Here is a 25,972-nt window from a genome sequence, read left to right as displayed (position 1 = left end):
GATACGATTTTGATAATAGTTTTTTAAGCAACGAAACGCTCGGGTTTATTTTAATAATTAAATTTATTAATTAATAACTTTTTGAAATATTTAATTTATTGGGTTTTTAATAAATTAACGTTTGGTTTCGTTTAACGATCGGTTTAGCGTTTCGGGCCTTCGGTACGTTTAAACGGCACTTGAAACAAACCACACTTTATGATCAAGCAAGCCAAAACATAATATAAATCAATTTTAATAAATATACTATATAATTATTATGTTTTAAACATACTTTCAATTTATTAGAATTTATATAGATTAAAACGCGAGAAATTGACGTTTAACGTTCCGGTTTACGTTTTCGGCTGACGACACTTCAAGGCTCTTAACCGGATCCCATAGAAAGTCATCTAGAATCATTTTAGAGTCCATTAACTTCTATTTGGACCCTCTTGGCCGAAATTCTTCACCCGCCATGGTCCATATGTTATTTTCGTGGCCCGTTAATGTTAAAACCCAACTAGTTAAGCCCTTTAAGCCTTTTAATCCCTAAATAATTATAACAAAAGAAGGGGAACGACTTGTAGCTGCTCCCATTCGTGATTTAAAGCCCCATATTCATCATCTAGGTCGCCATCTTCATCTTGTTCAATCCCCATCAATTGCTTGCTCGTTTGCTTAATCGTTTATGTATTCGTGATCCTCTCGTTCTTCTCTACACGTATCTACTTGCAATTTGTTATTTGAAGGTATAAAACCACTAACCCTAATCTTATTAGATCTGATTTTAATCAATTACATAGTTTACAAGAGTCTAGTGCTCAATTGATTGCGATTAAAGTTGTTGTTAGTTGTTAATTTGCTCGATTGTTGTCTTTGTTATGAAAACCGAATTTGATTGTTATGAATCTGATTATATGAGTTTATGTACTGATCATATAATGTATTTATATGGATAGATCTCGAAAAATTAATAAATTTGGACTTTGGATTTGCATGATTTCGTTACCGGATGCTTAAGTTATGATTAATCGAAGTTTCGTTAGGGTTTCACATGTAATCCGAATTTTAGGAGTTGCATGCTTTGTGTTTTAGTTTATATAAAGTGTACTACTGTATTCCTTGTGAAAAGTTATGCAATTTAGACTAAATATTTGCATCGAAAGGTTATGTAATGCTCCCGATATGATAAAACGAAGTTTTGATTTGTAAAGTATGCTGAATGTGTTTTTAAGTTTACATAAAAATTGCTAGAACGAATTAGGAATTGATTTAGACTTTGGGCTTCTGGAATATGTTATTCTAAGTGTTCCTTGACATGTTTCATTTGTATGCGAACTTGCGAGAACATGATTTTCCATGAGTTATATGCTTATCTTTGTGATGTGTTCGATTGATGTTCAAAAACTGGAGAGTCTGTAATGTTTTGCAAAACTGTACGAATTGGCTAAAGCAATGCTTCTAATTATTTTATCACTAAAATCTTCAAATATTTCAAGATGACACCAATTGGACGTTTGTCAAAATCTATTTTCTATATTTTATGAAAAATGTTTAAAAACTGACGCGCGAGCAGAAATTTCTGTAACGAACCTGAACTTGATCCTTTCTGATTCCTGACTTTTAATTATCGTATGAGACCCTGGCTGGACTTTTTGGAATCGATTTTAAGTCTATTTATGATCTGGAGTTTACCATGTTTATGTGAATTTTGTACTATGAGATAATTTGCTAAGTATGCTACGTGTTCATGGATTTGGTGCACAACGATAAACTGAAATTGTGAAAATGATCATTCATGACCTAAAACGTATTTTATGACTTAGGTTTGACATGTTGACCAATATTTGACATGAACCTACTGATGTTGACTTTAGTTGACTACTTTGACCAAGTTTGACTTTCAGTTTGACTTCGGTTGACTTTATTTGACTTGCATGATATAGTTGACTTTTACTTTAAAACGCGTCGAGTCGAGCAATAAGACAACGTACACTATGAAATCACACTTATATAAGATACATATATTGACCAACCTACATACGTATACTTAGGTTACATTACTCGGGTCTAAACCGTACAAGTCATTTGTCTTTCATTCCGAGCTTATTCAAAGGTGAGTCTACAGTCCCGCTTTTTACATGTTTTTAGGGATGAGAATACACGCTGTTATATTTACATTTTCAATTACTTTTATATTGACATGAGTACTACACATATGCATACTTAGTTTGTACACAAAGCCTCTAGCTTGAATACTTTTAATAGCATCGGTGTAAGCACAATTTAGATGGACGAATCCGTTAGGTTGACAACCTCACCCACTATAAAAGCAGTGGTGCATTTATTTTGAACATTAAATACACTCGTACAGGTGTATAACATTTTAGGAGGTAAAGGCGGGTATAGTGGCATCTATACTCGGGTTAATGCTAGTATTCAGGTGCTCGGTGTATGCAGCGATAGAATCTCGTGGTCAAGGAAATTAAACTATTTTTCTGATAACTGTTTTTCAGATACTATACAACGATATTTAAACTATGATTTATGAGCAAATGAGATAAAACTTGACAGGGTGTTGTCTACATATGATTGAAATTTGACATGGTAGTGTCAACAAACTTTTGAAACGAGAAACGGTGTTGTCTAAAAACTTTAACATTAAACTTTGGTGGTCTTTCACTAGTAAACGTTTTCGAAATGTTATTTCTTAAACATACTGTATTGTTTACCTTAAACCTGTAGATTCACTCAACATTATTGTTGACCCGTTTTGCGTGTTTTATTCTCAGGTATTAATTGCTTCAGCTGTAGAATATTGCTGTTACGTAGAAGTCAAGCCAAGCACTGGGACCAGAGTTAACATTCCGTTAAAGGGATTTGACGGGATGTTACATGATTGCTTAACATGTTGAAAACATTTAATCATGCAAATATAGTTTTCATTTAATATATAATCATGGAAAAGTCCGGGTCACTACACAATAATTAACATAACCTGCTGTATTTTGTGGTAGATCAAATGATATAAACCCTTAAAGGTTGAATGTGAATAATAGAAGATCAATATAAACAGAGCAAGTTTAACGAATGATCCCAAAAGTTAATATAATGTAACATTCAATAAAAATGAAAATATAATTACCAAGTTCGAACAACCATATCTTGTAGGCACTATATTTAACATGTGGCGTAAATGGACTGATTGAGTTTATGTTTTTATTTTAAAATTGAAAGTCAATATTATATGTATATTTTATATGAAGACGACATCAGGTAATATGATTATTTGGGAACTACAAAGTCTACAAAGAAAAAGACTTGAATACAAATCTGGAAATTATAAAGGATATAAAAAGTATAAGTAGAAGTTCGGTAACCTAGAGTGCATATACTTTTTCTTCACATGAAGTGCTAACTGCATTATGCGTAGATGATAACTCTTCCCACTGTTGTCTTTCTGATTTGAGCATGTCCTTTAGCTTCTCCATATGCATTTCAAACAAATTAACTAATAATGGTTTATTAATTAAGTAATTATATGAAACCCGCTCAGTCAACCCTTACAGCTTCACATGTTTTAATAATCAAAACAATGTATGCGACTGAGAGATCAATACATCAAACAAAACATAATTCAATGGATTCAGCTAATTAATCAATCAAGCAACATAATAAAACTCTAATACATATCATTCGAATTATTAAGTAGTATAAAACGAATTATCAATATATCAGACTAAAACAACTCTAAACTCTTAGGACATACTTGAGTTAATGTTCGATTGATTGATGTATGTACTAATACGGATCTTTGTATGTACCATTACGTATCCTTTCTAGCATACATTGCTATAGAGGGTATCTAGTCGAATATGGATAATATTATCTCGAGGCAATAAGCAGAAAATGACATTTAGGGGGTTAGTTACCAAAGGTAAGATGTTTGTTGCATCTACCTGATGTTTTTCCCTTTGTGACATTTTTTCACTGTTAGAAAAATACGGATATATGCTTAGTTGTAATCAGACCAAATATAAAATTATTTGAAAGTAACAATAATATTAATTTTGACAATGAGTGTTTCATGTTCTTTGCCTAATCAAGTAAGAAATTACCCATGTTGACACCAACACATTTTCCCTGAATTGCTCATTTTTCCACAAGTTATTCAGAGACACATTACAAGTAAACTTTTGTGTCCTTTTAGAACCATTTTTCTTCTATCTTTTCAATTAAAACTTGACATGTGAAATATTTCAATAGTAAATGAACAAACCTGAACTAACAAACTCGTTAGGATGATTATTGAAATACGCTTCTTGTCCCATTCTTCCCATGCTCATACCATTGCATCATCATAAGTGCCATCACATACCCACCCTTAAACCTGGTGCATCATATAGAGAACTATCTTTAAGATATATATATATATATATATATATATATATATATATATATATATATATATATATATATATATATATATATATATATATATACATATACATATACATATATATGTATATATACATATATATATAGTACGGAGTATCATACATCATGTGTCTGCAATTCGTATTTGAATGCCTTTAACAACACATTTGACCGATTATAAACTGCTACACATTAACAATAGACTTTGGGTAATTCTCACACCATTAAACTCGTTTGACAAAATTTTGCAACTTGCTATTTGACCACTTTGAAATCAAACATATCCCAAATCGACTCATTCATACACCATGGAAATCACTGTAATTCAATATTAACTATAGTTTTGCACATATATTCTAAAACCATTAATACAATACAAGAGCAGTAGTAACTTAGATGATCACATCTATATCATGTCAATGAGAAAGGTGTAGAAGCTTACCTATAAATATCCGATGTATTCCTCCTACTATTCTATCTTAAATGCAATTGGGTGTCGATATGATCTGGTGTTAGAAAGAAAGTTAAATTAAACCCACAATCTCATTATAAATTAACAAAGAAACTACTTACCGTCTCGAGTTCCAAATCTTGGTCATCCACTAACAATGATTGCGTATCAGAATAGTTACGGATAGCAACAGGCCTGCTAGTTCGACTTGAATGATATCGCAGTGTACCATCAAAGTTTGCCTTCATCTTATTGAATTTCCTGAACAAAATAAAGAGCACCCTCAAACAATTTATAATAGGTTCGATATCTAGGTACAAATAATCCTTTCTATGATTGTTGCACACATCATGTGTTTTAAAAGGAAATATAAGAACTTAATTGACATTCCAAGACTTTTTGACCCGTACACTTTACCAAACATCAATCATCATATCCATCATCAAGAATAGATTCAATATAATATTCAGTCAATTCCAAATACAACTTACTAAAATTTGTACTAAATGTAACATCTGCATTGGATCATAATTATATAAAGTAGTGAGATATAGCATACTCATATAACATACATCCTTATCCTGACCATCAGCCTATCTCTATATCTATACTAATATATTTTAATATTCTATATTTAAATTTCATCGTGATAACATGGATTTTATAATTTTATCCGTTAAGTGCTGTTTTATAAAAATTACATAGGTAACTATTTATACAGACTATGAATTGTGTGTGAGTTGACGCAAACCCAACTAATTTAACCAGTGGTACCCGTTTTAACCCATGGTATAATATACCCGTTTTGACCCGTTAAATAATCTACCGAGTTTCAGCTACCCATAACTTAAAATTGTGTCAAAATGAAGTTGTGTCATCATGTACATACACATAAGCTGAACATAGCCAAAAGACAAATGAATGTAGATATGTATTGAAATTGTATATATTAGTAATCTTTTCAAATTTCATCAAATATTTAACTTGATTGGTCAAAATAAAGTTGTGGTCGAATTCAAAGGTTTGTAACTTGATTGGTTAATACTTAACCACTTTTAAACCAAACATTCAGGGGGCAACATTTTAGTTAAAACAACGGATATAAATTTGGGTGATTACCTGATGAATAATCAACCTTGTAGAAGTGAGGATTGTTTAAACTGTTTGATCAAATCTCAAAATCATTCTTTATTCAATTTTGAAACCTGAACGATATATAGCTCTAACATACTTGCAGCTTGTATATGTTCATTCAAGCAATTAATCAAACACTTGGTGTGCAAACAAAATTTATCATTCAATAATAAATGCCTATAACTCAAACGTACCTTATTAAAATGGAGAATTTAGTTAAACATGAACGCAAGCGACATCCCTGTTGCAGAATCGATCTGTAGATAACGATTGACTGTAGAAAAATGGAGAATTTAGAGGTTGCGATTTGGTTGATTGAGAAAGAAATATTGAAACCCTAAAAAAACTGAACGACCCATAATCCGCCATTGATGATCCATATGTGATATATTCTGATTGATTTTAATGTTGAAGCGTAACCAACTTAACCGTAACAATGGAATTTATCTTCATCTTCATCACGCCGGCTTAAGTACCGGAGAAACTTCCGGCGGTTTCCGGTGTTAGTATACAAAATTTATACGGTTTTGTAAAGAAAAATGCAACGGATTAATTGATGGTAGCGGCGCGGTTTATTGCAGCGGTGGCCGGTCGATTCTGGCGAATTGAGGGTATTGGCAAAATGGGTTAGGGTTTCACTTTTGAAGAGAGACGGTTTGAGATGATAAGTCGTGACCCTAAATTGATTCAAAGGGGGTTTGAATCTAATCCCTATTAAAAGGGGACAGGTGTAATTTTTTCAGATTAATTAACATTAATCCAAATTAATTAGCAAAATTACACGTGGATTAAGAGGTTGAAGATGAATATCGGATTGACACGTGGCAGTATGCCTTGTGCTTTATATGATTTAAAGAAAAGAAGATAAAGAAGATTTTCGGAATGTCTCATTTTAATTGTCCATTTCTGTAAATGAATAAAAATAATGCGATAAAGTTCTTTTGTGTCACTACTTTAGACATGTAATACAAATTGAATAAATAAAAAGTAAGAGGTAAAACTGAAAAGTTAACAAAAATTATATGTGACAATCATTTTTTCTTAAAGTTTGTATTTTATCATGAGACAATAAATATGAAACGGATGATTTTATAATTATAAATAAAGTTTGTATAAGGCCCATTTTGTTTTTATTTGTTAAGCCAATATTTTATTATCTTTTATCAATTGATAGGTGGTAATACATTGAACAGATCATATTTGATCTGTTGTGAAAGCACTTGGTCACAAAACGACCATTACTCTATGACACGCGCTCTGTACGACTTACAATGAAAGAGAGCGAGCACTGTTGTGAATGTAATTGAATTACGCATTAAAACATACCACCTAACATTAACCTAACACATACATATAAACTCGATCTCGTATCCAACCTTGCATCTATTACTCCTCGAAAATCACACAACTAAAACGTTCACCGGGCAACCCAAGAACACATAACCCGAGGCTGCAAACCAAAGGATTCTCTCGTATCCGATAAACACATTGACCATTCCAAATAACAACTCAGAGAAGCACGGAGCCCACCGATTAAGTACATATCCACGTTCGGGCAGAAAAAGACCCCGAGAGACAACCCTAGTAAACATAAATTTTCCAAAGTCAACTACGTCGCCAACGGCACCGAGTCCACCCGACGGGATAAATGGAACGAACAAACCAGCCAAACAGCAACCAAATATATCGAATCCCGGGATCGCACCATATAGACACCTAGCCATTTCCCCCAATTTTTTAAGGATTTACAAACCCGATAACTCTAGAAACAAGACAATAGCTTGCTACCGCCCGCAGTCACCAACAAAAATCGGCAGGCGCCAGCGACAGCAAACCAGCACCACCACCATCATAGGCCCTCGGAAACCACTAGCCGCCGCCAACTGCAACGAGAGACGTCATCTGCCGTCAGCAGCCAACAGTGGCCGCGAGACAACCCCCAATATTTTATTATCCATTCCATTTCCATTATTTTATTAAAAGGCATCAGATCAACTTCTTTCCATTATATTGCGCTCAAAAATTTAAAATTATATCGCGCTAAGAACTAAGGAGTATAGGTTGAGATCATGCAATTATATTGTTCATTAATCTTTTAATAATCTACTAATAGCATATTACATTATAGTAATAATAATGTCATACCGTAATGTCATACCCACAACTAAGAAGAGGTCAGGATTGCGCGTTCCTACAATCTAACCTGTATTTGTAGTCGAATAATGCATCGATTGTTTTTTGTGAAGGTTGCTAACCCAGTTAACTAACGGTTTAATAAAGGTATATAATATAATGCTATTAGCTTTATAACTTATTTAACTGATTCTTCCATTTTCATAGCGTCTTATTTTTATTGTTAACTTTCCTCTTTTTTGTTTAATTACTTATTTAACTATTTATTTATTCTTATTTTTTATCCCTGTTTTATTTCAATTTTATTTTTATCTTCTAATTCTATTTTATTTACTTATTTATCTATTTATTTTTTGGTCGGGGGTCCCCACGGAAGCAATCTTTCTACCCTGGAGTAGAGAGGGATACTTTCTCTTTCCGTAGGTGGAGAATTTTTTCTCAACTCGTGGCTAGAGAAATGATTTCTTTTTACTCTAGAGTAGAGGAAGGATTGTATACATCCCACCTCCCCCATACTTCGCATGTGCGGGATTGAATTTTGTTGTTGTTGTTATTGTTGTAGCTTAATAACTTACAACCTAATAACATATGATTTTTGGTAATATGACACTTTACTTCATTTCTTTAACATTCTTATTTAACGTCCTAATAAAACGATTACATAAAGTTACAAAATCATGTACTCTAAATCACAATACTAAGATGATTACAAATGCGAATCATCACTATCATGTCCTTCCTCACTACTCGAATCAGTTTGATCAGATAGATATAATCTAAGTTTAGAACCTATTCGCGTTGCTTTGTTTTTTAAATTGTCAAACTGTTCGTCAGTGTAAAGGAACTTCATTTTCTTTTCATCTTCGTCAAAATACATAATATTCGAATATTCGGACAGTATCTCTTCTTTGAGTAAGTCATGTAACCATTCTAGGAAGAAAAGGGTTGTCTCAGAAATCTTAAATGAAATTTTTTTCCCTTCTTCACACCACTTCCAGTGGAGCTGTGGAGAGACGCATGTCCACCATAATATACGTCCGTTGAAATAAGTGTCATCATTCATGCTTTGAATATGCACAAAAAGGAAAAAATAGTGAATGCATAACGGATGGGGACACCTTATATTTCGTACATTTACAATGAGAGTCTATGATGCAAAATATGCAACACCAGTTTCTTGGCATAAACATACTATAAACTAAAATTATAAAAGGAATTAAGTCATACCTCGAAGTTTTTGTCAGGCATTTTATGAAACGGTTGTTGATTTGGCTAAAATTATCCTGTTCAAAATGACAACAAATACAGAATCATGTGTGTCGGTACATGGCAGATATAGACGTCACTTAGAGGAAAACACTCGTAAATGTAATACAGAAAGACAACAATACCAAAGAAAATAAGCGAATAAAATAAAAAAGTTATTCATGTTGTAACATTTAGTTACAAAAGATATATAATTACAAATGTTACAAAATATAGTTACGAAAGTTAGATAGCAAAAAAAGATATTTGCATTCTATTACTTATGTTTTAACAAAAGATAGATTAGAAGCTACATCTTTATACAATAAGGTTCATATAAGCTTGTTAATTTGCTAGGATGCTTTCAATGAGCAATAACGATCAGTTAAGATCATTTTGCGAATTTGTGTAAACGACATACCTAAATCAAAAATAATTCTGAAACGATACCCATTAGATAAAAACAACAAAATCTAACCAATATTTTAAAAACATAACGACAAAGCCATGGTCAAATGAACCACATTCGTGAAAGCTATATAAACGACTAGGCTGCTAGAAAAAAAATAAATAAATAATACCTATTGGTTATTTGATGTGACGATACACACGGAAAAAATATCCAAACAGTAACAACATCAGTCTGTTCACCAAGAACACTATCACTACAAGTACCTTTTAGGCGTTTTCTTTTATTCGACATAATATGAGTCAATACAAATAGAAAACAACGCAGCAAATTAAACATCATTGTAACATCCTCGGACAGGGCCTAGAAGTAAGATGACCTTTTGGCATAGTTATGTGGTTATTTATGCTTTTATTTTATTTAAATATTTAGTGTTATTTTATTATTTGGTTAAGACCAGTTTGTGGCAAGGGTCACAGAACAGGTTCGTTTATTTAATTTGAACTCCGTTAGGACAATCAAATTAAGTACGAAAGTTATCAGATAACTGGTAAATACCCGTGTGTGATGGGGTATGGTATTTAACCCACATATATAAGCAAGAGTCAGCTCACTTCTTCCATTTTCTGGAAATTTCTCAAACACTCCGTACCTAAACTCGCTCTCACACTTGAAACCCTAATTGTCTCAATCTTGTTTTTGGATTTGAAATTGTGTTACAAAGCTTGTTCTTACTGATTTCGTGATTATCTCAAGGTAACAATCAATGATTTCAGTCTCAAATTGATGGATTTGTATGGTTTTAAGTTAGGTTTTGTCAAAGTGGGTTTTATGTCAAATTGGTTGATTTTAATGTTGTTTGATGTGTAAGATTTGTGGGTTGAAGTCCCTAAATGCTTTCCTAACATGTTGTGTGTGAATTTTGGGTCAAAAACATGTCTGGAAACGAGATTGAGCGATTATGGTTCGAAAACCCGTCAGTTTCTGCTGTTGCTGCTCGATGAACACAACCGTACGGGTGCATATGCAACCGTACGGATGCAGCGGTGTTGGTGCAACCGGGCAGAAAGTGTGTAACCGTACGGATGGACTTGCAACCGTACGGATGCATGTGCAACCGTACGGATGTAGATCAGATCAGTTGTTGTTGTTTAAATTAGCTGTTTTCTAGCCGTTATGCTGTCCGCGTGACTTATGATTATCGGGATGTAAATTCTGAAAATGCATAAGTGTTAGGTGGACTTTTAGTGACCCTTTTGTGACTGATTTACTGTATTGTGCTGTTTTGTGTTAACAGACAGAAACTAACTTGATTTGCCTTATGTTCAGGTGATAAGGATAAGGAAGCCGCTCAGTGATAGATTAACTGAGCTAGTTGCTGGTATTCGGTGAGTGGGTCTATCTCCGCATAGAGTAATAAGTAGCTGACACGCTACTTGTTCAGACTCTTTACTTTTATGTCTATGCCCTGTATGAATACTATGTGTAGTTAGATATTGCCATGCTAGTTAGGATGATTGCATGACTGATTATCTGTGATCTTATGTGCGCACTGTTAGTTGGACACCAACCGAGGCGGCAAGGTTGGGAACCCACCGAGGCGGCAAGGTAGGGTTGGTGTGAGTATAGCATAGAAGGACGCATGTGTTGCGTCTGGACTGTTATGCAGTGGATTCAGTAAAGCGGACTATCGGTAGACTGTAGCCTGATCAGCTAAGTCGTGTGCTCATACAAGCCGCCGGTCCTCGTATTGTCAGTTGTTGTTGTATGATAGTTCAGGACGTTAGCATATCTATGACCTTTGCATGTTCAGTTGCTTATGCTTGGTCTGTTAGATAGTATCCATTCACTTAGCAGTTGTGCTAATTCCCCCACATTTTCACCCCTTGCAGGTTTAGGTACTGCTGGTTAGGACGGGGGTTGCGGACGGGTTTGAAGTCATGTTTGACTACGAGCTAAACTCTGATGTTTTCTCTTGTACTGTTTTATGTAACACCGTTGCTTTTGGAATGTTAACTAAGTTGATTTATTAACTATGGTTTGTAAATATTAACTAAGGTTGTTTTGGTAATTATGTAAATACTTTCGCTGTGTTATAAAAAAAATCAGGTGTTACAACTTGGTATCAGAGTGTGGTTTAGCAGCAAGTACGTGCGTGTATTTGTTCCTAACCCCTGAGTTAAGTCAAACATGTCCGTGGGATGGGGGCTAAGTGAATGTAGGATGTTTGTACATGTGAGTGTTTAGTAAATTAACAGTTATCCACTAAGCTTTTGTGCGAGTGTTTTGTAGCACAGATGGCAGATAATAGAGATGCGAACACCACAAACCCGATCCACCCCGGAACATTCAGTGCTCCAGATGTGGAGGATGAGGCAGAGGTTTACGATGCTGATTATGTGCATGAGCTTGAAAGTAAGTTTAAGGAAGCTCAGAAAAAGATTGCTGAGCTTGAGTTAGCTAGACAGTCGGATAATGAGGATACACCACCATGTTTTTCCACTGCTCAATCACACACCGTACTGCAGATACACCAGAACCAGTACCAATACCCATTACAGAAGTAATTTCCTCAGCATGTCATGCCACCACAGAATTATTACCAGTATCAAAATCTCATGATGATGAATCAAGTTCAGCCACCCATATACCAACCACCATTTTCACAACAGCAATTCCAACAACAACACCAGCCACCAAAAAGATGCACCTTTAAACAATTTCGAGATTGTGGACCGTCTCCGTTCTCGGGAAGTTCAGACCCAGCGGTGACTCTCAATTGGTTACGGGAGGTTGAAAAGGCATTTGATGCCTGTCAGTGTGAGCCGGAATTGAAAGTGACATATGCGAGCAGATTGTTAAAAGATAGGGCTATGGTGTGGTGGGATTCAGTGATAGCAAGTGTTCCTCCAGAATAAGTTCGAATGATCACTTGGGAGCAATTTTATGGTAAGGTATGTGAACAGTACTGCAATGTGTTTGACATGAACATAATCAAGATGGAGTTTCTTGAAATGCGGATGACGCCGCAGATGTCAATTGATGAGGTGATTGAGAAATACATGGACAAGTTAAGGTTTGTGCACAATGGGTGCCTGATGAACAATCAAGAATCCAGCACTTTGTGAATATGATCTTTCCGGAATACAGGACATTTGTGAGGTCCGCGCCGACGTTATCTCAGGCTTTTGTGATGGCAAAGATGGTAGAAAGTGATGTAAGAGCAGCGAGGGGTGTGAATATAGGGAATATGGTACCGCAGGGTAGTCAAACTACCAGTCAGTCAAGTTCGAGGTCTAAGAAACCGTTCGGGTTTAGACAAAAGGGTAAAGGTAATCAAGCAAGCACAGAGTCTGGTTCGGGAAAGAAAGAATGGTGTAAGGGTTGTAAGTCTTCTCACAGTGGGTCGTGCTCTGAAGCAACGAGAAGATGTTTGAGATGTGGTATGGTATGTCATGAATCTCAAGGGTGTTCCTTCAGGGAGAATGTGTGTTGGAGTTGTCATCAGTCAGGTCACCGATCAGCTGGTTGTCAGGCGTCAAAGGGCGCAAATTCTGGGGCAGGGTCAGCGGCGCGTTCGGCATCTGTCGGGGGTTCCACAGCCTCAAGTGGACAGAAGAGAAAGAACCCACCGAGTGCGGAAGCCAGGGCCTTTCAGATGACAGTTGAGGCCGCAACTAATAATGATGACGTCATAACCGGTATGTTCTTGATCAACTCAATACCTGCTAGAATATTGTTTGATTCGGGTGCAAATAGGACGTTTATGTCTGTAGATTTATGTACTAAGTTAGGGTTACCTGCTACTGTGCTGACTGAGCCTATTAGAGTAGAGGTAGCTGATGGTAAGACGTTTCCAGTCACAATGTATGTGTCTGGGACTAGTATAGAAATTGATGGTAGACCGGTTGCTATGTCCTGTTTAGTGTTGCCTATACCTAGTTTCGACGTAGTGTTAGGGATGAACTGGATGAGCCCAAATAAGGCCCACATTAAGGGTGATAAGAAGATTGTGACCTTTCGTTTGAATGATGGAACCCGTATTGTGGCCCGAGGGGAACGAAGTGGGTTCAGTTTTTCATTGATCTCTATGATGAAGGCGAAGAAGTCACTTTCTAAGGGGTGTGAGTCTTTTATGGCTTATGTTATTGATGCTAAGATAGAGAAGAGATCTGTTACCGATATTTCGGTGCTTTCGGAATTTCCTGAGGTGTTTCCTGATGAGTTACCGGGGTTGCCGCCGGTAAGAGAAGTAGAGTATAAGATTGAGTTGGTTCCGGGAACAACTCTAGTGGCTAAGGCTCCTTATAGGTTAGCACCTTCTGAAATCAGAGAGATGATGTCTCAGATACAAGAATTGTTAGACAGAGGGTTTATAAGACTGAGTTCTTCGCTGTGGGGTGCGCCGGCGTTGTTTGTAAAGAAGAAAGACGGTACTCTTAAAATGTGTATAGATTATCGAGAATTGAATAAAAGGACGGTTAAGAACAAATATCCTTTACCTAGAATCGATGATCTGTTTGACCATCTTCAGGGTGCGTCGTATTTTTCGAAAATAGATCTTAGATCCAGGTATCATCAGGTTCGGGTTGCAGAATCAGATATACCGAAGACAGCGTTCAGAATGAGATATGGGCATTACGAGTTCTTGGTTATGCCATTTGGGTTGACGAATGCTCCAGCAGTCTTCATGGATCTGATGAACAGGGTTTGTAAACCGTATTTAGATCAGTTTGTTATTGTATTTATTGATGATATATTGGTGTATTCAAAGACAGAGGCTAATCATGCAACACATCTTCGATTAGTTTTAGAGTTGTTAAAGAAAGAGCAGCTATATGCTAAGTTCTCGAAGTGTGATTTTTTGCTCCGAGAAGTGCTGTTTCTGGGTCATGTTATCTGTGAGGCAGGTATTAAAGTGGATCCGTCGAAAATAGAAGCGGTAATGGGTTGGAATTCGCCGAAGACGCCGACAGAAGTTAAGAGTTTCTTGGGTCTTGCGGGATATTATCGCCAGTTTATAAAAGACTTTTTTAAAATAGCGGGTCCGTTGACCAAATTGACCAGAAAAGATGTAAGTTTTCGATGGAGTGACCAACAGGAACAGGCCTTTCAGACTCTGAAACAGTTATTATGTCAGGCTCCAGTGTTAGCATTACCAGAGGGTTCAGACGACTTCGTGGTTTATTGTGATGCATCAATTGCCGGGTTAGGGTGTGTACTGATGCAGAGAGATAAAGTTATCGCGTACGCTTCTCGTCAGTTATAGAGACACGGACGTAATTATCTGATTCATGATTTAGAAATGGCTGCAGTGGTATTTGCGTTGAAGTTTTGGAGACATTACTTATACATTACAAAGTGTATGATATGTACAGACCATAAGAGTCTTCGGTATATTTTCACACAGAAAGAAATGAATATGCGACAGAGACGGTGGATTGAGCTTATCAAAGACTACGATTGTGAAATAAAGTATCACCCGGGCAAAGCAAATGTTGTTGCCGATGCTTTAAGTCGTAAGAAAACTGTGGAAACTATGAAATTTATGAGAACCGAAATAGTTTCAGACCTTATTGAACAGATAAGATAGGTTCAAGCCCAAGATTTATTGGAGGAAATTTTAAAGACTGGATTAATGACCAAAATTAAAGACCAATTGACTGACGATTCCCGTAGACTTAAGACGTTTAAGAATCGAATTTGGGTGCCTATGCTTGGAGATTTAAGAAAATTGATCTTAAATGAAGCACACAAATCGAGGTTGACTGTCCATCCGGGTGGTACCAAGAGGTGTAACGACTTGAAATCGATGTATTGGTGGCCAACGATGAAGAAAGATGTTACTCAATTGGTAGAAAGGTGTCATATTTGTGCTCAAGTTAAAGCCGAACACCAGAAACCCTATGGTTCGTTACAGCAGTTGAAAATTCCAGAGTGGAAATGGGATCGTATTACGATGGATTTTGTAACCAAATTACCTAGATCTCAGAAAGGTAATGATATGATATGAGTAATTGTTGATCGATTAACGAAGAGTGCACACTTCTTAGCAACAAAAGAGACAGCTTCGTTGAGTACTTTGGCAGAATTGTACTTGAAAGAGATAGTTAGTCGACATGGGATTCCGTTGTCTATCGTATCCAACAGGGATTCTAGATTTCTGTCTAACTTCTGGAATAGTTTACAGAAAAGGTTGGGAAAGAGGGTAAACCTGAGTACAGCATATCATCCACAGACTGACGGTCAGAGCGAGCGTACAATACAGACACTAGAGGATATGCTTAAGTCCTGTGTGTTAGAGTACGGTGGTCCGTGGGATATACATCAACCTTTGATCGAGTTCGCCTACAACAATACTTACCATTCGAGTATTGGTATGCCGCCTTATGAGATGTTGTATGGTCGCAAATGTAGAATGTCGATTTGTTGGTTAGAAGCTGGAGAGAAACAGTTTGCAGGTCCAGAATTAGTTCAGATAACAGCAGACAAGGTAGCAATAGCACGTGAAAAGTTGAAAGCGGCACGTGACAGACAGAAAATGTATGCAGATCCACGTACACGTTCAGTTAATTTTGAGGTGGGTGATCGTGTTTACTTGAAAGTTTCACCATGGAAGGGAGTTATCAGGTTTGGTAAGCGAGGTAAGTTAGCTCCGAGGTACATTGGGCCATTCAAGATTATTCAAAGGGTTAGCGACGAGACTGTTGTATTAGAGCTTCCAGCAGAGTTGGCAGGGATACATAACACATTCAATGTGTGTTACCTTAGGAAGTGTAAGGTCGATGATGAAACGCAACTGGTTCCGTTGAGTGATTTGAGGTTGGACTTGAATCAAAAGTTAGTTGAAGAACCGGTTAGGATTGTTGATAGAAAGGTGACAAAGCTGAGAAAGAAGGAGATCCATATGGTGCTTGTTGAGTGGAAGCATAGTTTAGGATCGAACCTTACGTGGGAAACCGAAGAGCTGACGAAGGCTCGTTATCCACGTTTGTTTGACCAAGACCAGATTTCGAGGACGGAATCTCTTTAAGGGGGTGGATTTGTAACATCCTCGAACAAGGCCTAGAAGTAAGATGACCTTTTTGCCCTTAGGCATAGTTATGTGGTTATTTATGCTGTTATTTTATTTAAATATTTAGTGTTATTTATTATTTGGTTAAGACCAGTTTGTGGCAAGGGTCACAGAACATGTTCGTTTATTTAATTTGGACTCCGTTAGGGCAGTCAAATTAAGTACGAAAGTTATCAGATAACTGGTAAATAGTCGTGTGTGATGAGATATGGTATTTAACCCACATATATAAGCAAGAAGTCAGCTCACTTCTTCTATTTTCTGGAAATTTCTCAAACACTCCGTACCTAAACTCACTCTCACACTTGAAACCCTAATTATCTCAATCTTGTTTTTGGATTTGAAATTGTGTTACAAAGCTTGTTCTTACTGATATCGTGATTATCTAAAGGTAACAATCAATGATTTCAGTCTCAAATTGATGGATTTGTATGGTTTTAAGTTAGGTTTTATCAAAGTGGGTTTTATGTCAAATTGGTTGATTTTAATGTTGTTTGATGTGTAAGATTTGTGGGTTTAAGTCAATAAATGTTTTCCTAACATGTTGTGTGTGGATTTTGGGTCAAAAACATGTCTGGAAACGAGACTGAGCGATTATGGTTCAAAAACACGTCAGTTTCTGCTGCTGCTGCTCGATGAACACAACCATACGGTTGCAGCTTGCAACCGCACGGGTACATTGTGCAACCGTACGGATGCAGTGGTGTTGGTGCAACCGGGCAGAAAGTGTGTAACCGTACGGATGCACGATGCAACTGTACGGATGTAGATCAGATCAGTTGTTGTTGTTTAAATTAGCTGTTTCCTAGCCATTATGCTGTCCGCGTGACTTATGATTATCGGGATGTAAATTCTGAAAATGCATAAGTGTTAGGTGGACTTTTAGTGACACTTTGTGAGACTGATTTACTGTATTGTGCTGTTTTGTGTTAACAGACAGAAACTAACTTGATTTGCCGTATGTTCAGGTGATAAGGATAAGGAAGCCGCTCAGTGATAGATTATCTTAGCTAGTTGATGGTATTCGGTGAGTGGGTCTATCTTCGGATAGAGTAATAAGTAGCTGACACGCTACTTGTTCAGACTCTTTACTTTTATGTCTATGCCCTGTATGAATACTATGTGTAGTTAGATATTGTCATGCTATTTAGGATGATTGCATGACTGATTATCTGTGATCTTATGTGCGCACTGTTAGTTGGACACCAACCGAGGCAGCAAGGTTGGGAACCCACCGAGGCGGCAAGGTAGGGTTGGTGTGAGGTCGACCGTGGTAGCCTGGTTGGGTCTTGATGTTAATGATTGTTCAGTATAGCACAGAAGGACGCATGTGTTGCGTCTGGACGGTTATGCAGTGGATTCAGTAAAGCGGAATATCGGTAGACTGTAGCCTGATCAGCTAAGTCGTGTGCTCGTACAAGCCGCCGGTCCTCATATTGTCAGTTGTTGTATGCTAGTTCAGGACGTCAGCATATCTGTGACCTTTGCATGTTCTGTTGCTTATGCTTGGTCTGTTAGATAGTATCCATTCACTTAGCAGTTGTGCTAATTCTCCCACATTTTCACCCCTTGCAGGTTTAGGTACTGCTGGTTAGGACGGGTGTTGTGGACGGGTTGGAAGACATGTTTGACTACGAGCTAAACTCTGATGTTTTCTCTTGTACTGTTTTATGTAACACCGTTGCTTTTGGAATGTTAACTAAGTTGATTTATTAACTATGGTTTGTAAATATTAACTAAGGTTGTTTTGATAATTATATAAATACTTCCGCTGTGTTATAAAAAAAATCAGGGTGTTACAATCACAATCAAACACATTTGGTAAGTGAACAAAAAATAAACACGTAATTTCTTAATATTTGACATAATATAATTCATTACTAACAGAAAAATACATTTTAAATTGGACATCATATGCAAGCATATTGTGTTATACAATTACTAATAATGAGCAATAGCAATCAAGCAAATCTTCTTAAATCGATACAAATTGCAAGCAACTTAAATTTAAAACTAATAGAAACATACATTCCAGACAGTAAGATGAAACATCGAAACAAAAATTAATGAAACAACATAAAAAAGGAAATTCAACAAGAAAAACCTAAAAAATAGAAACGAAAAACAAAATACAATTTCTCTTAATTGGTACACATAACAATTATGAACAATATGAACACACACAAAAAACTGACTAAGAGTATTTGCTAACTGCTTTATAGGATTTCTGACGTAAAAGATATTTATGTTAAGTCTCATCATACATACGGACAGAAAACTAACAAAATTTACTTGAGTGGGCAATAAATGATTACATAAACATAGTCTACAAGCTACTCAGAGCCCTGGTGACGCTAGAGTGATTTGTCATACAAATATCAGTATATATATGTATCAATAACATAGAGCACCGGGAGTGGTGACCTAGGTCACTTAACATGTCAGGCTTGACTTGGTGAGTCCGAAAAAGTGGGGAGTGGTGACCTATGTCAATTGGGGTATGTCAGTTTTTATTTTTGTATATGAATGTGAGTTGAGAATATTTATATTGATTTTTAATTAATAAATTGGTGCCTCAATTCGCGTCGCCTGTGGGACTGACCAAGGTGGGACGCGCAAATGTGAAGGGATGGGGGAGTGGTGAAACGTGCGACGAGGGTTCCGACGGGAGGGAGACGGGAGTCCACTCCTGGTGCTCTAAGTGTCAATATCAGTATCAATAACACAACTATTGTAAACAACACAATACACCATCCAAGTATACATGATAAAAGTAACCCAAATGTAGTAAATGAGTTCACATATATTGTTACCTTTAGCATCACCCTACAGAGAATCACATCACAGAGGTGATCAACTGTCTAGTCTTTAGGTTTATTTCTACATGAGATGGAGGGTTCAAAAAAGCTTCCACCCTTCTCTTTTATGGCAAATAAAAAAAAAAAAAAAAAAACTTAATTTTTTTTCTTTTGTACTCAGAACAGCCAATCAGAAAATGATAAAATGATGCAATTAAATAATAATTCGTACCTAAATCGCAAAATCACGAACAAAAACCCACTAAAATCGAGAACCCTAAACTGTTAAAAATTAAACAAGAAAATGAAAAACACATATAGATACCATACGTAGATTAGAAACCATAACTTTGATAAATTTTTAAGAAAGCAAAGATTTACCTGATGGATGAAATTGAAAATCACGGAAAATACTTGACGGCGAAGATGATGGCAGCGATGGTGACGATTGTGGCGGAATAGTGAAAGGAGCGGCGACGGTGGCGGAATTTGTGATAGATGGAGAGAGGCGATGATCAATTTTAGTGATGGTGTTGGAGAAGCAATTGAAATAGCGTAAGCGAAGATATATAATACTTGGATGAAAGTATAAAAGGACGTCAGGTGGGGTTTTTTTACAAACAAAACGGTTATGCTCTGTTCCAGAGTTTTGTTTTAAAGAGAGAGGAAGAAAAGCAGAAAGAAAATAAAAAAACTCATGTGTTCTTGAGTTTTAATTGGAAGGGAGGGAGAGGGAGAGGGAGAGGGAGAGGGAGAGGATTGATGATTCTAGCTTAATTTCTTCCCAATCCTTCCTTTCAAATTGGAAGGATTACAAATCAGTCCCTTTCAATTTCACTTCATTTCATTTCATTTCTTTCAAGCAAAAACTCTGGAACAAAGTTTTAAGCGTGGTTTGGCCGATATACCTTATATAAATTATTAGACCAGTTAACCATAATCAATATTAGGTATAGCTGAGATTTTGTGTTAGAGTTAAGAAAGTATTAGATTTTAACTAGTTGTGGAGTCCTCGCTTCGCGCCGGGGGCTCCGTTTTGAATGCGAGTTATAAAAAAAAGTCTTGATCTATTTTGTAAAAAAAAAAAAAATTCGACATCTAACATTGAAGGTTTGTTCCTTTTGTGAAATTTGCTTCTTTTAGCGTTCGGGTGTTTTTAAAAAAAAAAGTTAGTTGATCTATTTTGTAAAAAAAAATGCTTTTCGACATCTTTTGGTGGCATTGAAGGGTTATTCCTTTTACGAAAGTTGCTTCTTTTATCGTTGAAAAAAAAAATAGCACAATAGTGGCCTATGTGGGTTCTACTGTTTCAGCGCAGTTTACAAGTCGGTAAAGCATAGTGGATGTTATTATTCAATATTTTTGGTGTTAGTGATGGGATAAATAATAATTTAAAATATAAGTATAAAGTGGGGGGTTCGATTTATATTTTAATGAAAGTTGGGGGGTTAGGTTTGTAAAAAGTGAAAAAGTAAATAGTCATATTCATAATTAATAAGACAAATTTTGTCTATTAGTTATATTGGTAATTTAATTAGGTTTGTAAATTCAAATGATATTTTTATGATGAGAAGTACACATCATTTGGACTATAAATGTCGTGAGCGTTTGTCACACAATTACCATGACATGGCAACACAAGAGTTCTCACAAATGCTTGTAGTGGGGCATTTGTGATAAATAAAATTTGGGCGTTTGGGAAAAAAAACGGAGAAACTCGGAAGCGTTTTTTGTCTTTTTAATTTGTCCTACTTTTTTAATCACTTTTTAATCCAACATCCAATATATTTTGTCACATCAGTCACAACCCTCCTCAACAACCTTTCCTACTACAATCCCCAACCTTAGGCATACTCCCAAAAAAGTTTCGCGGTCGCGAAACATGGTCTGACGAGACTGATTTGGTTAAAACATAATTTTAAGTCATTTAGAAACACATATTTTGTGCAACCGGGTTTGAGGGTTTGATGCGTGATAAAAAAAAACCTTTAACTTTATAAACAAAACAGACAACTAAATATTATCACACATTACAGGCAACAGTCCAATCTGTGTAGTAATAGATAGTTGTTAAGTCAAGTTCATTTCACATGGAACATGTAATTTAATAGTTTATTTAGCAATAGTTAAACTAGATGTTTTGGGGAGTTTTATGAAAGGGATTTTGAATAACGGAATAATAAAGATAAAGACAGATATTTTAAAGAGTATTCACTTGAACTTTCAATACCCTAGCTTTGGATTAACTTTGAAAACACAATATTATTACATTTTCATTACTTACCTAACTTAGATCAGACAACCTAGAAAAATAAATAAGTAAACCTGATTATTAACAAATATGACCTAATCGTGGTTTAAAACCTAACCATGCAGCAAGACAGCATACAGGTTACACAATTTACTTAGACTTTATTATGATTCGCGTACTAACAGTAATCCTAAGTTGTTGGTTCACAAACTTAGTTCCTCCACTACCTAGAATGACATATTAGAAATACTAGTAAGAGATAATATGTCGGAATTAAATGGTCATTAACCATCAAACATCTAAGCATACGAATCAATGCAAAGATCTTGAATAAACGGTGAGTTCATGTCATCGCAAGTGAACACGAACAAACTAGCTCATAATCGAATTAAAGAAACTAATTAAATGAAAGACAACAATAAAAAGAATTAAAGACATAACGTAAATAAAAGACATTAATGAGATAAATTCAATATCAATAAATAAATAAAATATAATAAATAAAAGTACTAACATAAATTAAAGACAATTAAAAGAATACTTGAATCAAAATAAGAAATACCTAACAAAAGTGAAAGAAAAAAAAAAAGCATTCGGGTAGAACCTCAACATCAAAATCTAAACTAAAATTCCAAACCCCCAAAATGGTTAGAAAACTAAGGCAAAAAGAGAGAATTCGTATTATGTACATAAAATAATAAATAGCTTTGCCCTCTATTTATAGTGCAAAATGTGATGACCCGGGAATTTTCGATCAAATTTAAACCCGAATCTTATTTGATTTCGATACGATAAGCCAAGTCTATTAAACCGAGTCTCAAAATGTTGGAACTATTTTTCATAAATGCATTTACCCTTTAACTATTCCCGACGATTCACGAACAAGTGTGTGTAAGTAAATATATAAATAAAAATATATATATGAGATTTGATATGTATAAATTGTTATATCAATATTATTATTAATATTACTTTCATTAATATTAATATTTGTATTATTAATATTATTATATAAAATTGAAACATGTAACAAGATTAATATTAGTACTATAAATAGATGTTATTATTAGTATTATTATTATTATTATTATTATTATTATTATTATTATTATTATTATTATTATTATTATTATTAAAAAATAATATATTTTATTATTATTAACATTAATAATATGATTATTATTATTATTATTATTATGTATTATTATTATTATTATTTCTATCTCTATTACCAATCTTATTATTACATTGTTACTTTTAATATCATTTATAATATTAAGTGTAATATTAATACAATTATATAAAAGAACTAATTATAATATATAATTACTGAATCATATATATACGGCTATATAAATATACCTATATACATACAGATTACGAATATACATAAGAACAGATAGCTATACATACGTATACATGAATATATATATATATATATATATATATATATATATATATATATATATATATATATATATATATATATATATATATATATACAGTTACAAATACAGAATAGAACGTAATCGGTTTCTTATATCTCCTCTACTGTGTTTGATTGATCATTTAAATCTATCAAGTACCAATCACGACATAAAAACAGAAGAGTAATCCAAATTCAGTTTCACATCTCTTTCACCTTTATTTTTCTTTTATTATATTTCTGTCCTTGCTAAACGATTATGTCGACCAACTAGGTTGATTAAATGATGCAATTCAGTGTGAATGATACGAGTAAACCCACTAGAACCACACACCATCCTACAAATCATCATTTACCATTAATACTAGTTACTTGTTACTTCTATATGATAACCACGACTACCATAACCACCTTCGATTGATAAAATCCAAGAACTACTAACCGTCTTCTTCTTCTTCATGATCGAGAACGCCATCACCTTTTTATCACCACGACTTTCCACCACCTCACGACCACTTCACACCTTAATAACCACCTTCAACCATCACCACACATATACTGCTGCAACGTTTATTCAATTACGGTTTCGATCAATCAACAAGCAAAACAATCACGATCAACCTTCATCATCAAAGGCTACTAGTCCGTTACTGTTTTTGACCGTGACCAAAGATCAACCACCACTGTAACCACACGCCACCTTCTTTCACCACCACTAATCACCATTTTCCGTCACCCTTTATATATATATATATATATATATATATATATATATATATATATATATATATATATATATATATATATATATATATATATATATATATATATATATATATATATTCCTTTTCTTCTTCTTGTTTCATTCGCGAATAATCCAATATCATCAACCCTTATCAACTATGGTTGTCATTCACGCCTTTGTTTTTCTACCTTGTCAAACGCCAACCGAACAAGACCATCTGTTAGTTCCCTTTATGAATGGACCGAAATATTAAGAAAAACAAAAGAAGAATGAGTGGTACACATATGATGTTTGATTAGCTGGTTAATATAGTATATAATATAGCAATTTCAATAATAAAAGTACACTAGTTGCAACAAAGTGGCCGACCAGTGGAGAGTGATGATATCATTTGCTTTATATTTTTTTTTAAAACCAAAGTTCCCATCAACAATAAACATCCAGCTGTTATTTTGGGCGCATGAATTAGGCAACTGAATCAATTTCCACTTTGGGATTATACATTTCGTAAGCCTTAATTTCGTTCTATTTGTTTTTGGATCGAGCAAGTAACCTACTCCGTATACTCCTATTTCTATATTTTTTTTCTACCGCTGCTATACATAACTTTAGCTGTAAATTTTTGGATCAACAAGCCCAACACACTTGGGCCGAGAAACACTTGGGTCGAAACATACTTTAACCGAGACCCAACTGATTAGAAAATGAAGATGATAACGTGATGATTGATGGTGATGATTTAATGGATGAGATGATAATCGATGATGAAGATGGTGTATAATAATGATGATATATTGATGATGATGCTTCGATCATATTGATGGAAGATAAGATGATGATGAGTCTGTGAAATCAGTTAACGAGGTGATGATGATATATGAAATGAAAATTTAAGATAATGATGTAAGAGTTCTGGGTCTTAGTTTTAGAAGAAGAAGAAAACAATTAAATACATAGGTTATATTTTTATTTCGGAGTATTAAAAACAGATATGATAGAGCAGACGAATGGGTTGGTGAATTGTTGGTTAAACTAGAGGTCCTGGGTTCGAACCCAGGCCATCACGTTTTTTTTTTATTATCAAGAAAAGCTAATGTTGGGCAGTGATCTGTTAGGTGTTGGGCCAAAATTATAGGATTGGGCCATGGTTAATTGCGAAGTTGGGCTGAGATTTGGTTATGTTTAAAGTTGGGCTGTTAGGAAATTGATAAATAAACAGATTAAATATAAATGAATTGGTGAAATAATCAAGGAATCGTGATCAGCTAGATGGTCTGAGGTGGTTGCCGGTGAGCGATAGGTCGTGGGTTCGAGTCCCATTTGGAGCATTCTTTTTAAGACAAAGCTTTAAGGGTATACACAATTACTTTTGTTATCATTATTATTATTATTATTAATATTGTTCAAGGTATTATTTAAATTATCATTTTTTCTATCATTATTATTAAAAGTATCATTTTTATCATTATTATTATCATAACTATTATTATTATTATTATTATTATTATTATTATTATTATTATTATTATTATTATTATTATTATTATTATTATTATTATTATTATTATTATTATATTATTATTATTATTATTATTATTATTATTATTATTATTATTATTATTATTATTATTATTATTATTATTATTATTATTATAGAATGAAACACCTTTTACCTACTATTATCAATATTATTTTATCGAATAACTATTAGTTATATAAAATCATAATTACTACATATAACATAACTATATTAAAACTTTTTACAATAAATATTAATAAATGTAACTAATTAGGTTATTAATGAAAAACATAACTAAAGTAACAATTAATACATTTATAATACATAAATTGTTCGATTACCATTATATGTGTTAATATATATAAAT

General features: G+C 34.6%; 2 long non-coding RNA genes across 4 annotated transcripts; both read right to left on the bottom strand.

Annotated features, from left to right (window-relative positions):
• Positions 1-3,259: 3,259 nt before the first annotated feature.
• On the bottom strand, positions 3,260-6,549 carry LOC139864911 (uncharacterized). 3 transcript variants are annotated; one of them, XR_011764533.1, is made up of 5 exons: positions 6,199-6,549; positions 4,993-5,131; positions 4,862-4,925; positions 4,262-4,372; positions 3,260-3,493 (listed from the first exon to the last, which is right to left on the bottom strand). It is a non-coding gene; the product is annotated as an uncharacterized lncRNA (long non-coding RNA). The 3 variants fall into 3 exon arrangements; XR_011764532.1 differs by having other exon boundaries at positions 3,260-3,464; XR_011764531.1 differs by having other exon boundaries at positions 3,260-4,372.
• Positions 6,550-8,745: 2,196 nt separating this feature from the next.
• LOC139863095 (uncharacterized) lies at positions 8,746-20,401 on the bottom strand. The gene is made up of 5 exons (XR_011764401.1): positions 20,046-20,401; positions 19,897-19,946; positions 19,680-19,786; positions 9,365-9,420; positions 8,746-9,201 (listed from the first exon to the last, which is right to left on the bottom strand). It is a non-coding gene; the product is annotated as an uncharacterized lncRNA (long non-coding RNA).
• Positions 20,402-25,972: the final 5,571 nt, after the last annotated feature.

Source organism: Rutidosis leptorrhynchoides, chromosome 8 (assembly GCF_046630445.1).
Source record: "Rutidosis leptorrhynchoides isolate AG116_Rl617_1_P2 chromosome 8, CSIRO_AGI_Rlap_v1, whole genome shotgun sequence".
NCBI classification, from domain to species: Eukaryota; Viridiplantae; Streptophyta; class Magnoliopsida; order Asterales; family Asteraceae; genus Rutidosis; species Rutidosis leptorrhynchoides.
Note: the sequence above shows the minus strand (reverse complement) of the source record. Positions and strands in the feature narration are given on the sequence as shown.